This window comes from Chelonia mydas, chromosome 4, assembly GCF_015237465.2.
Source record: "Chelonia mydas isolate rCheMyd1 chromosome 4, rCheMyd1.pri.v2, whole genome shotgun sequence".
NCBI lineage: Eukaryota > Metazoa > Chordata > Testudines > Cheloniidae > Chelonia > Chelonia mydas.
The window spans coordinates 57755114-57771821 of record NC_057852.1 but is presented as its reverse complement, the minus strand read 5'-3'; the positions used below and the strand labels follow the sequence as shown (position 1 = coordinate 57771821).

The 16708-nt window shown below is 37.7% G+C and overlaps 1 protein-coding gene across 2 annotated transcripts in view; it reads left to right on the top strand.

Annotated features, from left to right (window-relative positions):
- Positions 1-16708, top strand: part of IQCM (IQ motif containing M) — a 156327-nt gene that overhangs the window by 103226 nt on the left and 36393 nt on the right. The window lies entirely within an intron of this gene.

Here is a 16708-nt window from a genome sequence, read left to right as displayed (position 1 = left end):
TCTTGTTGCAAGGAATACTCAGTAGGGGGAGGGGATCAGGGAATAGATATTTTTGTATGCTATCTATTTTTTTTCCAGATTACTGTAAAAGAGATTGGGATTGGCAGGATACTATCCCATTCATGAATATCTTTGAATGATATTTGGTTCCAGGTGCAATATCACTATGGGTAGGTCTACACTGCAGCTGGGAGCATGCTTCCTAGGGAGCATAGACCGACATTTGGTAGCTCTGCTTGAGCTAGCATGCTAAAAATGGCAGTGGAGCTGTGATAGCATGGGCAGCAGCTTGGGCTAGACACCTGAGTACATACCTGCCCAGAACCCCTTGGTACATACTTGGGTATAGGCGCCAACTTCCCCTCATACCCGTGCTCGACATCGACCCTGCCACTGGCCCCGCCCACCCTCCAGCCCTTTCATGAGGCCCCACCCCCACTCCAACTCCTTTCCCAAAGTCCCTGCCCCAACTCTGCCCCCTCCCTGCCAGTATTCCAACTCCTTCCCCAAATCCCCACCTCTTCCCCGCCTCCTCCCCTGAGCACACCATGTTCCCACTCCTCTCCCTCCCTCCCAGAGCATGCTAATGCTGCCAAACAGCTGTTTGGTGGTGGACGGGCGGGAAATGCTGGGAGGTAGGCGGAGAAGCGGGGACACTGTGCTCTCGGGGTGGGGAGGAGAAGGTGGGGCAGCGGGTGAGGGGAGCTTGGCTGCCAGTGGGTGCAGAGCACCCACTAATCCCCGAAGCACCCACGGAGTTGATGCCTATGTACTTGGGCAGGTAGCCTGTTACCCCACCTACACTGCTGTTTTTACCACGTTAGCTAGCATGTGTCTGTCGGCCTACAGTGAGAAGCACACTCCCAGCTGCAGTGTAGACATACCCTAAAAACCAAATTCTGTTTGCCTTATATAGAGTCTAGGAATGGATTTCCTGAAGAAGAAAAGGAAAAAAAAATAGCACCCTCTAGGTAAGATTAGACATACACTTTGTTGATCTACAGATGAAATGAAACTTTGGACCACACAGAACCAGAGATGGAAGAAAGGCCATTAAAATGACTTCCTACAAACAAATGGAAATTATTTTAAATAGTTTGTGTCAAGATGTCTACTTTTGTAGCTCCTAGAACTGGCCATAAACATTTTGATTGGAAAAAAAAGTTTTGGAATTTGGTCAAAAATAAAATTATCAACAAATTGTTTGGTCAGAAACTCAAAATATGAACTTTTTTTAACCTTACACAGAAAAACTACATTAATGTTGATTTGTCATTTTACTGGCTGCTTTTCCATCTTTTGAACATCTCCTCCTGGACCTGATTACAAATGGTCCAAGGTCTCATATCACCTCATTGTGGAGCCAAGATGTAGAGTCAAGAGCCACAGTTAACCAAGAAGTTTCCACTCCTGTTCTCCTTTTTTTTTCTGCTGCAGGGATGTGAGTTATTTTCTTCAGTGGTTAGAACGTTTTACTAAAGAAGTCAGATGCTGCAGTCAAGTTTGAAATTTTAACTATAGTAGAAGTGTCACTCACAACTTTTCTTTTGCTAATGATTTACTGTTTTGATGGACATAGACTCAATTACTATTCTTTTCTCCTTAGGGTTTCTTGTCCTGAATGACTAATATAACTAAAGGAGAAAGGGGGAAAGGTACAGCACACATCAGTGAGCTTCCCAATTTGACCTTTTGGTAAAAATTCCTAATGCCAGATACTAAGCTACTGTAAATCAGCACAGCTCTATTGAAGTTAATGGCGTGATCTCATTTTACACCAGCTGAGGTTATGGACCCTGAGTTTCTAATAGTATAGAATATTATTTTTACATATTTTAAAAATTATTACTTTATTCTTTTAACAGAAGAGTTTGGTTTCATATGATATCTTCCGTTCTCAGTGATTCCAAATGCTTTATGAAGCAATGATTATGTGTTAGCTACTGGCAGTGTAAACAAATAGGTGGCAATGAGCAGCCATTATATACTCAGAAATACCATTAAACAGTAGGGGTGAAATCCTGGCTCTGTTGAAGTAAATGGCAAAATTCCTATTCCCTTCAATAGGGACATGCTTTCAACTCAGAAGAATATTTTTCTGAGACAGTTACTTAGGACACTGAAGTTATCCCCTTTTCTCTTTGACTTGTGTGTGCGTGCCATAAAATGTGTAAATCCTACCAGTGCAATCACTGTGGATGATGAGAAACTGAATTGACAGCTCATCTGAAGGACTAAACCTTGGAAGTTCTAGCCCAGGTTTTGGGATCCTTGAACTTAATTCATATCCCAAAGACCTGAACCAATGTATTTGTAGCCCACAGAAAATAGATCCATACCCTTTTGGCACCAAAACTCTCTGATTGGTAAAACTCCAGTATTCTTCTTTAAAGATGGACATGCACTAGGAAATTCTAACTGTTGATCACTTTTTTGAGTTCCTTAACTATGATGATGTTTATTCTGTATTTTTCAAATGCTATTTTAAAATATTTGTTTTTTTATTCTATTCAATAGGGAGATTTCCCTTCTAGGACTGGGTTTCACAGCTGGAACTACTACAGAAAAATATGCTTAGGCTTGGAACTGAGACATTACTTACAATAATTTTATAACTACAGTCTTTATAGTACTCATGGCTTGTTATTCAGCCATCACAATTGTATCACTAAGTGTTCCCACAGCATTTAGGGATTAAGAGTAAGGTTTCCATGGTAATCTTAGATTTGGTAAATGTTAAATTTCTCCCCTAAATGGATGGTAAATACTTTAAATAAATAAATGACCAACTGGCTGCTAGTCAGAAATATACTTGATTGGTAAAAGAAATAGAAATATACCTGTGGTATAAAAATAGATCAGTCTGTTGTGCCATAATACATTCAAAATCTGCCGAATCATGACCCTACTGATACTCAGTGTTAACAAAAGCTTGCTCCTTAATTATCTGATTGCATTCAGCTGCTGTTTCCCTCTTAAACTTAATTATAGTCCTAATAGCAGCTGTGCTGCCATTGTTTGTTGTAATTCATTTTAAAGTAGTTTGATTGGGTGTCATTGGTCTTCTTGACTAAATGTGCAAGGTTCAAAGTATCCACTGCCACTAATAGCCCTCATTTCATCCCAGGATTATACTAATTATTTATATAATTATATGTTATACATTACACATAATTATTATTTCTTAATGATAGTTCTACACCCAAAAAGATGTTAAATAAAAACTATATATAGTTTTATTGTCTCTCTATATATAAAACTTTTCTGATAAACTCCATTTCCATATTAGCCAACAACTATAATATCTTTCCATTACACTAAAAGATTTTCATATTGTTCCCATTTCTATTTCCTTCCATTGGTATCCTTTTGTCTGTTGATCATTCTGCACATCTCTGGCTGTAACAGGTGTCCTATGCAAGTGCCTTTAGAGGAATAAGAATGTCCTTTATGTCCTTCAGGTTTTGTTGTGCTACTAGTAAACCATTGACAGGCCATACTTTGATGATTTAATGTGGCTGGGAGCTGGGATGGACTCCTGGGCTGGGGAGCTCTGGGGGATCCCCTGCCGCCCTGTAGGGATGGGAGCTGGATTGGGGGGGGGACCCCCGCCACCTGTGGGGGCTGGGGAATTGTAGGAGGGTCCCCCCACTGCCAGCAGGGGCTCGGCTGCTGTGGGGCCCCAATGTCATGGAGGTCACAGAAAGTCTCGGAATCCGTGACTTCCATACCCTCTGTGACATACTTGTAGCCTTATATATGATCAAATATTTAAAGACTGCACCATAATGCATATGAACAAGAGGGCCAAATTAAAGTTTCACGGGCAACCTTAATTCTGGACTTTCTTAACCTTTGGGTGTTTTAATTTGCAACTTTAATAATGTTAGTTTAACCCAGGTTTTTTTTGGGTGTGTAATATTTTATAAAGTTTGGTCTCTAATTTAGAAAGATACATATATCTCACTTGTTGGTATGCTACTTGTTAATATAGTCACCCCAAACTTTACAGCACTTCCAGCCACCATATATCTATATTAAGGGCATGATTAATTTTTCTTCTTCTCTTTCACACATGCTTTTTCAAATTACTGCATACCAAACACTTGCTATTGAAATCCACTGGATTCCAAGTATTAATCTGGGTAATGAGACAAGTCATCTATTTTGATAGATGGTTTAAATGGATTATGCTATTAATTGTAACAGAGCTTTAATAGCATAATCCATTTAAAAGCATATTATATAGCACATATTTGCCAACTATCTCATAATCTACAATGTGAAAGTATATTTTAGAGTTATGTACTACATTTAAAAAGTACATTAAGTACAAATTTTAACCATGCTAGGAGATCTGAAGTGCAAATTTCATAAAATACTTATGAAATGAAAGTATATTTAATTATATTAATAGATTAATTGATTATGAGGCCAGAAAGGACCATTGTGATCATCTAGCCTGACCTCCTGTATAACACAGGCCATAGGATTTATCTGAATTAATTCCTGTTTGAATTAGACCATATTTCACAAAATAAATAAATAAAATCCAATCTTGATTTAAAAATTGCCAGTGATGGAGAATCCATAAATACTCCTTGGTTCCAATGGTCAATTATCCTCACTGTGAAAAATTTGAACCTTATTTCCAGTCTGAATTTATCTAGCTTCAGCTTTGTCATTGGATTTTGTTATGCTTTTGTGTGCTAGATTAAGAGACCATTATTAGAGTTTTGTTTCCATATAGGTAGTTACAGATTGTGGCCCCTTAACCTTCTCTTTGTTAAACTAAACAGATTGAGTCTCTCACTTTAAGGCATGCTTTCTAATCCTTTAATCATTCTTGTGGCTCTTCTCTAAACCCTCTCTACTTTTGTCAATACCCTTCTTGAATTGTGAACACCTGAACTGTGAACTGAATTGTGAACTGAACATAGTATTCTGTAGCTGTTTCCCCAGTTCCAAATAGATAATATAAACTCTTTACTCATACTCAAGATTCCTGTTTATACATCCAGGGATTGCATTAGCAGTTTTGACCAGAGCCTTGCATTGGGAGCTCCTCTTCAGCTGATTATCCACCATGATCCCTATGTCCTTTATGGAGTCACTCTTTCCAGGATAGAATCCCCCGTCCTGGAAGTATGATCTATGTTCTTTGCTCCTAGATGTATAAGTTTACATTTGCACACTAAAGCACATATTGTTTGATTGCACGCAGCTTATCAGGACCTCCCGATCACTTTGTGTCCAGTTGTCTCCCTTTATCATATCTATGATTGTTCTTATCTTGGCTTCCCCATGCTCCTGCTGTTTACCCTTCTTTTGGAGTCTAACTTTTAAGAGATGTACTGAGTACATGCCTCTTCCATTGATTAGTATCCTGTAAAACAGTCATTGTGGTGGTCTATGTTTAATGCATAAGAACAGCCATAGTGGGTGGACCAATGGTACATATATCCCAGTATCTGTCTCTGACAGTGACCAGTGCAAGACGCTTCAGAGGGAATGAACAGAACAGGACAATTATCAGCGATCCATCCCCTGTTGTCCAGTCCCAGCTTCTGGCAGTTGGAGTCTTAGTAACACCCAGAGCATGGGGTTAGATCCCTGACCATCTTGGCTAAGAACTGTTGATAGATAAGTTCATGGATGATAGGTCTCGTTCTTTTTTGAACCCAGTTTTACTTTTGGCTTTCACAACATCCAATGGCAATGAGACCTATGGATTGACTGTGCATTGTGTGAAAACATTCCTTATGTTTCTTTAAAACCTGCTGCCTCTTAATTGCACTTGGTGACCCCTAGTTCTTAAGTTATATGAAAGGGTAAATAACATTTCCCTATTCACTTTCTTCATGATTTGATAGACTTTTGATATCCCCAATTAGTCATCTCTTTTCTAAGATGAATGGTCCCAGTCTTTTTAATTTCTCTGCCGATGGAAGCTGTTCCATACAACTAATAATTTTTGTGATCTTTTTTGTACTGTTTCCAGTTCTAATATCTCTTTCTTGAGATGGGGTGATCAGAACTGAGTGCAGCATTCCAGGTATGGACATACCATGGATTTATATAGTGGCATTATTATATTTTCTTTTTATTATCTATTCCTTTCTCAATGGCTCCTAACATTCTGTTAGCTTTTTTGATTGCTGCTATGCATTGAACAGAAGTTTTCTGGGAAGTATCCACGATGGCTCCAAGATCTCTTTGTTGAGTGATAACAGCTAATTTAGATCCCATCATTTTGTTTGTGTAGTTGGGATTGTTTTCCAAAGTGCATTTCTTTGGACTAATCAATATTGAATTTCATCTGTCATTTTGTTGCCCAGTTACCCAGTTTAGTGAGATCCTTTTGTAACTCTTCACAGTCAGCTTTGGACTTGCATATCTTGCGTAATTTTGTATCATCTGCAAATTTTGCCACCATTGTTTATCTCCTTTTTCAGATCATTTATGAATATGTTGAACAGCAATGGTCCCAGTACAGACTGTTGAGGGACCCCACCATTTACCTCACTCCATTGTGAAAACTGACCATTTATTCCTACCCTTTGTTTCTTATCTTTTTAACTAGTTACTGATCCATGAGAAGACCTTCCCCTTATGCCAGAACTGCTTACTTTGCTTAAGAGCCCTTGGTTTAGGACCTTGTCAAAGCTTTCTGAAAGACTAAATAGCTGTATCAACTGGATCATCCTTGTCCACATGGACTCTCAAAGAATTCTAATACATTAGTGAGGCATGACTTCTCTTTACCCAAGTCTTGACTCTTTCCCAACATACTGTGTTTATCCATAGGTCTGATAATTTTGTTCTTAATTCAACCAATTTCTTGGTACTGAAGTTAGTACTTCTGGCCTGTAATTACCAGAATCATCTCTGGATCCTTTTTTAAAAATTGACATTACATTAGGTACCCTCCAATAGGTTATATATCACAGTTAGTAGCTTTTCAGTTTCATATCTGAGTTCCTTATTGTTCCGTAGTGCTTATTACGATTTAATTTATCAATTTGTTTCAAAACCTCCTCTGTTGACACATCAATCTGGAACAGTTCCTCAGATTTGTCACCTAAAAAGAATGACCCCTGGATATGGGGATCTTCCCCATATCCTTTACAATGAAGACTGATACAAAGAATTTATTTAGCTTCTCTGTAAGAGTCTTGTCTTCCCTGAGTGCTCCTCTAGCACCTCAATCATCCAGGGGCCCCACTGATTGCTTGGCAGGCTTCCTGCATCTGATGTACTTAAAATATTTTTTTGCTGTTAGTTTTTGTGTCCTTAGCTAGCTGCTCTTCAAATTCTTCTTGGCCTGCCTTATTACACTTGCCAGAGTTTACTTCTTTCTATTTTCTTCACTAGGATTTGACTTCCAGTTTTTACAGGATGCCTTTTGGCTCTGTCTCTTTTACTCTGCTATTTAGACATGGTGGAATTTTTTGGTCCTCTTACTGTTTTGTTTTGTTTTTAATTTATTTGACGTATTCATTTAGTTTGAGCCTCTATTATGGTGTTTTTAAATAGTTTCCATGCAGTTTACAGTACTGTCACTCTTGTGACTGTTCCTTTTAATTTCCGTTTAACTGGCTTCCTCATTTCTGTGTAGTTCCTCTTTTTGAAGTTAAATGCAACTGTGGTGGGTTATTTTGGCATTTCCCCCCTTCAGATATGTTAAATTTAATTACACTGTGGTTGCTCTTACTAAGTGGTGCAGCTATATTCACCTCTTGCACCAAATCCTGTGTGTCACTTAGGACTAAATCAAGAATTGCTTCTCCACTTGTGGGTTCCAGCACAAGCTACTCCAAGAAGCAGTCATTTAATGTGTCTAGAAATGTTATCTATGCATCCATTCCTGAGGTGACATATCCAGTCAATATGAGGAAAGTTGAAATCCCCCAGTATTATTCCTTTTCTTTTGCCTTTGTGAAACAAAAAAGACATTGAATAAACACAACTGACAGAAAATACACAATAACATATGGTATATTGCTGCAGAAGTCCAAAACACACTAATACACATAGAAAAACAAGTTTCTAAGCAGTTTTAGAAAGCAAAAACATGAAATTACATAATATTAATTTAGCTATAGGAGGAGTATGAAAAATTTAGTATTTTATTCAATAGTGAGCACAAGTTCAAATATATTATTAACATTGTTTTTGTTTCCTTTGAAAAATCTGATATTACGAATAATTACCTACATTTAATATTTTCTTAATTGTATTATTAATAATGATAAACATTTGGAACTAAGTTGGCTTGATTTTCCCCGTCTCAGTTGTTTCCAGTAGAAGCTAACTATGAATGCTCTGTGAACAATTTTTAGATCATTTCATTGACTACAGAACAGCAGGGATAGGTAAACACTTTAGAATAAATTACAGCAACTAGTTAATTTCACAGTAGCATAAATTTGAGTCTTTACTTGAAAAAAATCTAGATCTTTGGTTTACAAAGAGGTATTGAACATAAATAAACATCTTTTGATTCCAATGCTGTTTTGAAAGATTATTTACAAAAATACAGATAATATTAATAAAAAGCAAAACAAAATGATTACCCCTGTATTCTGATGAATCTTCTTGAGATGCCTGTTATGTTCATATTAGATCAGGGGATCTCAAACAGGGGGTCATGAGGTTATTACATGGGGGGTCATGAGCTGTCAGCGTCCACCCCAAACCCCGCTTTGCCTCCAGCATTTATAATGGTGTTAAATATATAAAAACAAGTTTTTAATTTATAAGGGGAGTCACACTCAGAGGCTTTCTGTGTGAAAGGGGTCCCCAGTACAAAAGTTTGAGAAACCCTGTATTAGATCTTAACAGAAAAGGATAGGTCACAAATTAAATATGATTTTTATTTGATCAGAAACCAACAGGATAAATTAAGAAGAGATTTTTAAAAAAACCTATGAGGGTTTAGGAGCACATTTTCAATTAGGCTTGCACTTCTAAATCCTTAGGTGCTTTGCAAATCACCTCTTAAGGTTCTTTTGGGTGTGATCTGTTCTCCTGTTAGGCCCCAATCCTGCAAAGATTTATACAGGTGCCTCATGATATACATTGTAAGTAGTTCCATTGACTTTAATGGGCCTACTTGCAAGCCCCAATTCAACAATCCATTTTAGTACATGCTATTCAGCAAAATACCTAAGTATCTGCTTAAGTCCCACTAAGGGTAATGGCCTTCAGCATAAAGTTAAAGTTAAGCATGTGCTTAAGTGTTGTGCTGAATAGGTATGGTTTTGTTTAACTAAAGCCACCACATATAAAACAAAGTAAATGTGCAGATCGTTTGCAGGATCAAGACTTTGGTGTTTTTGTAATTGCTACAAAAAGGAGAATAGCCCCCTTCTCCATAATTCAGTAATAATAAAAATAATACTTATTATTATGCATTTAGATATTTATACAAATGCCCTACCAAATCTAAGACTGTAGCCCTCATTTTCGAGCTTCTTCTCTGTAAAAAGAAGCACAGATATTGACTTATGTTGAGGCCATAAAGATTTATTGTTTTTAGAGGCAAATTGTGACCAAGACAATGCAGAGATCAGTATTTACTTCAAGGGATAATAATTCTGGATGTTCACCACTACTTGATGTCACTCTGTATACTATTACATACCTTCTCGATCACCTCATAAACATCTGGAAATCTTTTTTTATAGCTATTCCTTTATTAACTGTAACATTTTCTTTGGACAGCCTAAAAGAGAGTGAAAGATTAGCAGTCCAATCCAGCTCTTATTTAAGTCAATGGAAAGAACCTGAGTCATCTTTTCTCTGAAGTGAACATATCCAGTTCTCTTTATTGTTTTCCCCATCATTTTAATTTTTTAGATGTTTTATAATTTGTGTGACTATCTGAATTCTCTCCAGTCTGTCTTTTGTAATAAAAATTGATTATAGTACTTAATTTTGTGGTCAAACCAACTGGAGTTGCTAATATTCCTATAAAATGGGTAATTCCTATGTCCGATTTTAGTATATTTGGCACTTTCTGCATTTCAGGAAAAGTAGCTCAAATTAAATCTTTCTTACCCATCCCAGCTAGTAGCACACCATTAAACTGAATTAAATATAGGTAATTACTGTCAAAATATTTTTCTTCTGATTGTACATTGCCTGAATATAATTAAAGTGTTTTTAAAGCAATTATAACCCATTGTATGGTAATTTTACTTCTCTTAATTTACATATAATATTTTATTATATTAACAGAATCTAACTCAACATTTTGTGGTTTGACAAAAGCTTTGTATTGTTGACTCACATTCAATTTGTCTGCCATTCTATACTTGTGAATTTGAGTATCCCTTCCTGTGTGAACCACAATATATTTGTCTTTAATGAATCTTATTTTATTGATCTTTTTGTCCATGATTCAAGATGGCTTATAATGCTGTTTGGCCTTATCCTGCAAGTCCTTGTGTGGTATACAGCAGTGAGCGCAAGGTTGCTACAGTCCAGCACAAGTGTGAATTAAGCGGATGAATGATCCTGCTCCCATTATAGTGAAAAGCAAAACTCCCATTGACTTCACTGAGCAGAAATTAATTTCCAGCTTTTTGTACCCACACTACCCTGTTCTCAGGAATGTAGGGTATAAAAGGGGCAGAGGATGGGTATCTGTAGAGACATTGAATTAAGTCTGATCTTATGTCATGCAAAAAGCTATTCACTTTTTTCTCACTGGCACTAGGCAGGAGTAATTTGATGGATATACCCTAATGCCTTCATTAATATAGGATTGTGTTCTCCTGAACTATTTGACCCAATCATTCCTTTTACCTAGTGTTTGCACATGCAGTTCCACATCTGTGCTGTGCATTATCAAGCCCTTTGTGATTCTTCATAGCTTCATGCCATACATAGATATGAACAATGTACTCACCACTGTATCCTCCAAGCTATTAAGAAAATATATTGAACACCAAATGGTCCAACTGTCTTCTCCTCTCACCTTGACATGAGCCATTAATAAAATATGTTCATTTTTTTTAGCAAAATGGTGATCTACATTTTGAAATTGTTGTGTGGAATAGTATCTCTTGCCTTACTATGGTAAATAAAGGGGCCACATTTTGTTGGTCCCACTGAGTTCAAATGGGGTTTGCAGGGTTGAACTAGAGGCTGTAACTGAAACAGAATTAAGCCCTGTAATAACTGTACCTAGCTCTTAAATAGCATTTTTCATCAGTAGATCTCAAAGCACTTCACAAAGGATGCAAGTATCATCACCCTCATTTACAGATGGGGAATCAGGCACAAAGAGGGGAAGTGACCCTCCTGAAGTCACCCAGTAGGCTAGTGGCAGAGCTGTAAATATAACCCAGGTCTCCCAACCCATCATCCAGTGGTCAATCCACTGAGTGACGCTGCCTCCACTGTACAAAATGCCATGTCCTCCCTTTCTCCACTAAACGTGTTTTCTTGTCAACAAATTAAGTAAAAGATTCTATTGTGGATTTTACAGTCCGGGCCAGAGTAATGGAGATACAGCAGCAGTAGCTGGAGGCACTCTACCTGCAGAGTGCTGGAGCAGGCAAAGTAGGAGAGAACTCAGAATCTGGTCTTATAAGTTTTTAGAGGTGTAGCATTTCCCCTAGCACCATCCTCCAACCACCAACTGGTGGGCATAGGCAGTGATCACTAACCTCCTATCCTAGTCATGTTCCCTCTGGAAGTGGGGTGCTTGTGGCTGGACTAGCCTGTGTCCGCTGCACATAAGAAGCACAAGCATCAACATTCTGACGGCTTCCTCCATAAGTATGCAAGAGATCAGGAGGGGCTCCCTGTTCCCTCTTTTCCCCCCTTATGTATATCAGCAAAGAGGCAGGGAGATTCTCATCCAAAGTGTGCTGATACTGTAATTCACATACACATGTGTTTGTTTGTTCTATAGTGATATGCTACATACAGCTTTTCCTTATGCCATATACAATTATTTTCCCACCATGACAGAAAACAAAACATGGGCGACTAGCAAGAAGAGTAATTTAGTTTGCTTGGCCTTTTCAAAGAAAGAAATGGAAGACTGGTATTACCTATCTGGGTTCAAATTTAAAAAATGGCTTTCAAAACAAAAGACAATTTAACTGTTGGGCTTCCTGAAAGAGCAATCTTTATTTATAAAGATGTAGAAAGTGTGTTGTTTCATAGAACATCAAAATAATGGAAATTTCTTACCAGTATTGTGAGAATAATTTAATTAACCCATTCTTTATCAAAGAGTTTTAGGAACAGAATGGTCAGGGAATCCAATTTTAGATTTCCTAATGAACCCATCTGTGCCAAGCATTTAGATGTTTGATTAGAGAAAAATATGGTTTCCTGGTCTCCACATCCTGGAGGGAACAAAGGGAATGTTGTTTTATAATCTCACAAGCCTGAGCACGTCAGCAGTTACTAGTGTTGCTTTCAACATGGGAGAACTTCCTGACAGGGAAAGGATTTTTCTAGCTGTCTGAACCAATAGAAATCAGAATGTTTGGTATAATAAACTGGCAATTGGTGCTTAAATGATTTGTATAACTGCTACAATTATAAGCAAGAAATATTCTCATACACACGCATCAATCTATTTTTGTCTTCTGCTGTATGTTGTAAACTTTCTTAGTGTGCTATGCCTTCAGTTTAAAGTCTAATATTTAACAGATGCAGAGAGATGGACCTAATGTTGTTTACTGTATGAATGGTGTGAAGGGGCATTACAAAAATTAAGTTTGCCACCCCGAGAGCTGGGAGGCAATGAGGGAATGGAAGAGTGGATCATTCGTCTTGAAGTTTGATAAGCGCTGGGTATTGTATTTTCCAGTACAAATTGAGATTGCCTGTGGGGAAGTTACATTGTGTTAAGGTGGTTAATGGTAGTGATGGCACTGAGCAGGAGGCTCATGCAAGTTAATATATGTGATAGACATGTTTTGTCCGTGCCAATCCAAATTTTTACTGTTTATCGCCTTTGCCAAAGGTTTGGGAGCTGCTTACAAATTGACTTCTTTGCTAGCTAGCAATTTGAATTTGAATTGTCTGTTCTGCAGTTCCCCTGATATTTGTTTTTTCCTCTCCTTTAAAATAGGTAATATGTTTTGTCATTTTTCCAGTTCTGGGATCCTGGCTTTGTTAGTTTTCAGTAATAATACACAGTCACTTTCATACGACTGCTGCTAGTTTCATTAGCTCTCTGAGATGAATTCCATCTGATTTAGTGAACTTTCTTCTGTTACAATAAATCTGGTGTATATTACAAGATCAGCTATTGTTCTTCTTATTCAGCTTAGCCTGGATAATTCTGTTCTTCTTTACTTTTTAGAAAGGTGTGTGAGAGTTTGGGTGAAGTAGGTGGTGTTAGTCTGGATAGGAACTGATAGTCTCCATCGATCACTTTATAGACTGCAATATTTTTAAATGTTTATACTGGTACGTGATGAGGACTGCCAGAATAGTCTGAAATGTTAACATTTTGTTGCCTCTATATTAAAAATGAGTAAACGTCCCAGAACTCAAGGTATCTATATTTTTAATATGTTGCCGTTCACTGAAGTGAAAAAAATAAGACCTGGCTGTGCTATTAATAATTACTCCTGTGGGAAGATCCTCAGCTGGTATAAATTGTGGTAGCTCTATTTAAGTCACTGGAGTTGTGACAGTTTACACCAGCTGATGATCTGATGCTGGGTTTCAAATTTTGGATTGTTAGGTACAAAGGAGTTTGTAAATAGTAACCAGGAAGTTTTATTAAATGTTGTTTCTTAAGTCATAAAGCCATTTTAAAATACAGCGTTATTGACTGTAACCCTTTGCATGGCCTCTCAGTCTACCTGCTTGATTAGTCCTGCAGGTCATGTTCTTAGTCAAGTTTTAATAAACGTTTTGTCCTTTTTCCTCATCACGTACTATAGGCATTTAATTATGATATCAATGATCAATGATCCTTATATTTATTTTCCTAGATCGTATCACTCAGTGACATCCCTCTGAAATGCTTTCTTAGCAGTTTTGCCCTTCAACTGTAACTCCTGTTCCTCTACTTCTTCATTAATGATCTTGGAGTGCTTACATTAATGCTTAAAAGAAAATATTACATGTAAGATAGTTCCATTAATTTAGGAATAGGGACAGTCTATTTAGAGTCCCCTTTTCTTGTTCAAGGAGGAGAACATTTTTCATTTTGATAAATGAGCTGCCTTGTTCATAATTTTTTTTGCTAATGAATAGAAAATAATTTGTTAAATAAAAATGGTATGACAAAAAAGTGTGACATACACTTATTTCATACTGAAGAAAATGAATGCAACATGAAGTGATTTTACTGAACTGTGACAACAAATTTTAGAAGCTCAGATCTGAGAGCTGTGATGCCGTGGAGTTTAATTGTTAACCGGATACAGATTTTTTTGCCTCTGATCTTGGTTTCAATATAGCTCAGATGGCTAACAACCAAAAATTATCAATGGTGGATGGCTGTGCAGTGGCATGAGATGCTTTCTAGTGGATGCCAAAGTTGTTCACACCTAGAAGCCCAATATTACCACAGTTGATAGTCTTGAAGGTGGGTTGTGTCTGGAGACTAACTGGTATGGGGAGTGAAATATCCCTCGCAGTAGTTAGATGTGTTTCCTCCTGGCCAATACTGCCAATGTAATATGGAGAAACTTACACCACTTGCCTGTACTGTATGCAAAGATAGGATTGTAGTTTCCTGAACTGTCAGTCTAATGCTTTCAACAAGCATCAAGTTCACTTAAAAAATAAGCTGGTAGGAAATAGTTCCCAACGTATTTTAATATTGTATAATTCTTTGAATTATTGTGTCTTAAACCTTTGAGTTATCATTTTAGGATTTATTACTTTTCTTTTTCTAGAATTTACACAATACGCTTAATATTATAAAAAACAAAGTGCATTCACAGTATCTGAAACATCTGCCCCATCGTTTCTCTAACTTTAAACACAAAAGAAGTCTTTCTCCTCAAACTGAATACCAACTCCAATGTTGCCAACTCCAATGATTCTACCATGATGGCATGATGTTCTGTATTTCATAAAGGTGATGGCTTTAAGAGATTGCATGAGAATCTCAGCTTTTATTAAAAAAGAAAGTAAGCATCTAGCCCTCATGGTTGAAGAGAAAAGCTGGAAAACAACAAGCAAGTGCACTCTAAAGGGTAAAAACAAACAAACAAACAGACGTCAAATAAGAAGAAACCAATATTAATAAATCTCACGGTATTTAAGTCAATATTGTGATTTTGGGGGAGGGCCTTACTCATGGGGTTTGAATTTTCGGAGGCTGGAATTCCACAATGAGAATAGAAGAGAGCTCTTGCACCCTGCTGTAAAGATAAGTGAACTGAAGCACCGTCAATTCAGCCACGTGAGTTGTGATGCCCTCAGCCCTCTTTTGGAGGTGTTTTGTCTACTGTATGGTTAGCGTTTTTTGGCAATATTCATTAAACACCATGGACTTGATTCTGTACTGTGCCAAGGCATGGGTGCAGCATGGGGTAGGGTGTGTCAAAGAACTGGTCACAGCTCCTTCATTCTCAGCTGCCATGCCCAATATAAGTTAAAGCTACAAGGTGGAAGCTTTAACGTACGCCACTGATTTAAGGTTCCTCAAGTACCTTAAATCAGTGGAGAATTGGGTGCATTGGAGCTTCACTCTGTCACACCTACTCCCCTGATGACATCCCTTCTGAATGCCCAGAACACCCTTGACCTCCCTTACACCAAAATCAATGGGCCAAGTTGGACTGCTAAAGGACTGAGCCAGGGAGGGCTGCAGGACATTCTGGACTTATACCGTAGAATGGGTTTGTTTGTTTTCACAAGGACTGTGTGAGACTCGGCCAGAGGGCTGAGTCACCAAAGATCTGCCTGACAAGCGCAGCAGCCGGCGGGGCACCAGGAGCCTAGAAATTGAGGAACAACTGATTGAGGCAGGCACACACACACTCAACCAGGGAGTACTTGAAAGAGGTGGGGGCCACCCCATTAAAAGTGCCATTCCTATTGACTTCAACAGGAGAACTTGTATGAGACAGTTATAGGACCAAATACTGTTGGTCTTTTTGATGTCAGTGTTATTTCATTTTGTTCTTACCATATCTTGTCAGCAACTGCCCATTTTAAATCATTGAAGAAACTGACTGCTTGCTTGAAGTTGTAGCTTATCTTTCATTTTCTCAAATAATTTACAGGCTGAAGCTTGAGGTAGTGCTGTTCATGACCAATTCACAGAAAGCATCTAGCCTGGGACTTTCAAAGGGAATTATGCACCCAACCCTCAGAGATGTTCAACCCCTTTGAAAATCTCAGTCCTGAAAATTAGTATTGTGTGAGGAAACATATTCAATCATACTATCTACTAGTGAGCATCATTACGAAATAAGCTTCTGTACATAATATCAGTTTAATTATTAGAATACTACTAATAAAATATCCTTATGAAGAATCCTAACATTGTGCTATATAATGCTTAATGGCCAAGATCATCATAAGGTGAATCTATCCAAATTATACATCTTTACAATGATAGTGAAATCACATGCATTAACTGCGTAGCCTATGGTACTTCAATGGTTCAGCCTGCACATGTTCAGGAGTCCAATTTAGGGTCTGAAACAATCCCGAAGTGTGAGCTGAAGCCAAATATCCATGTGCAACTACCATTAATGTTAAT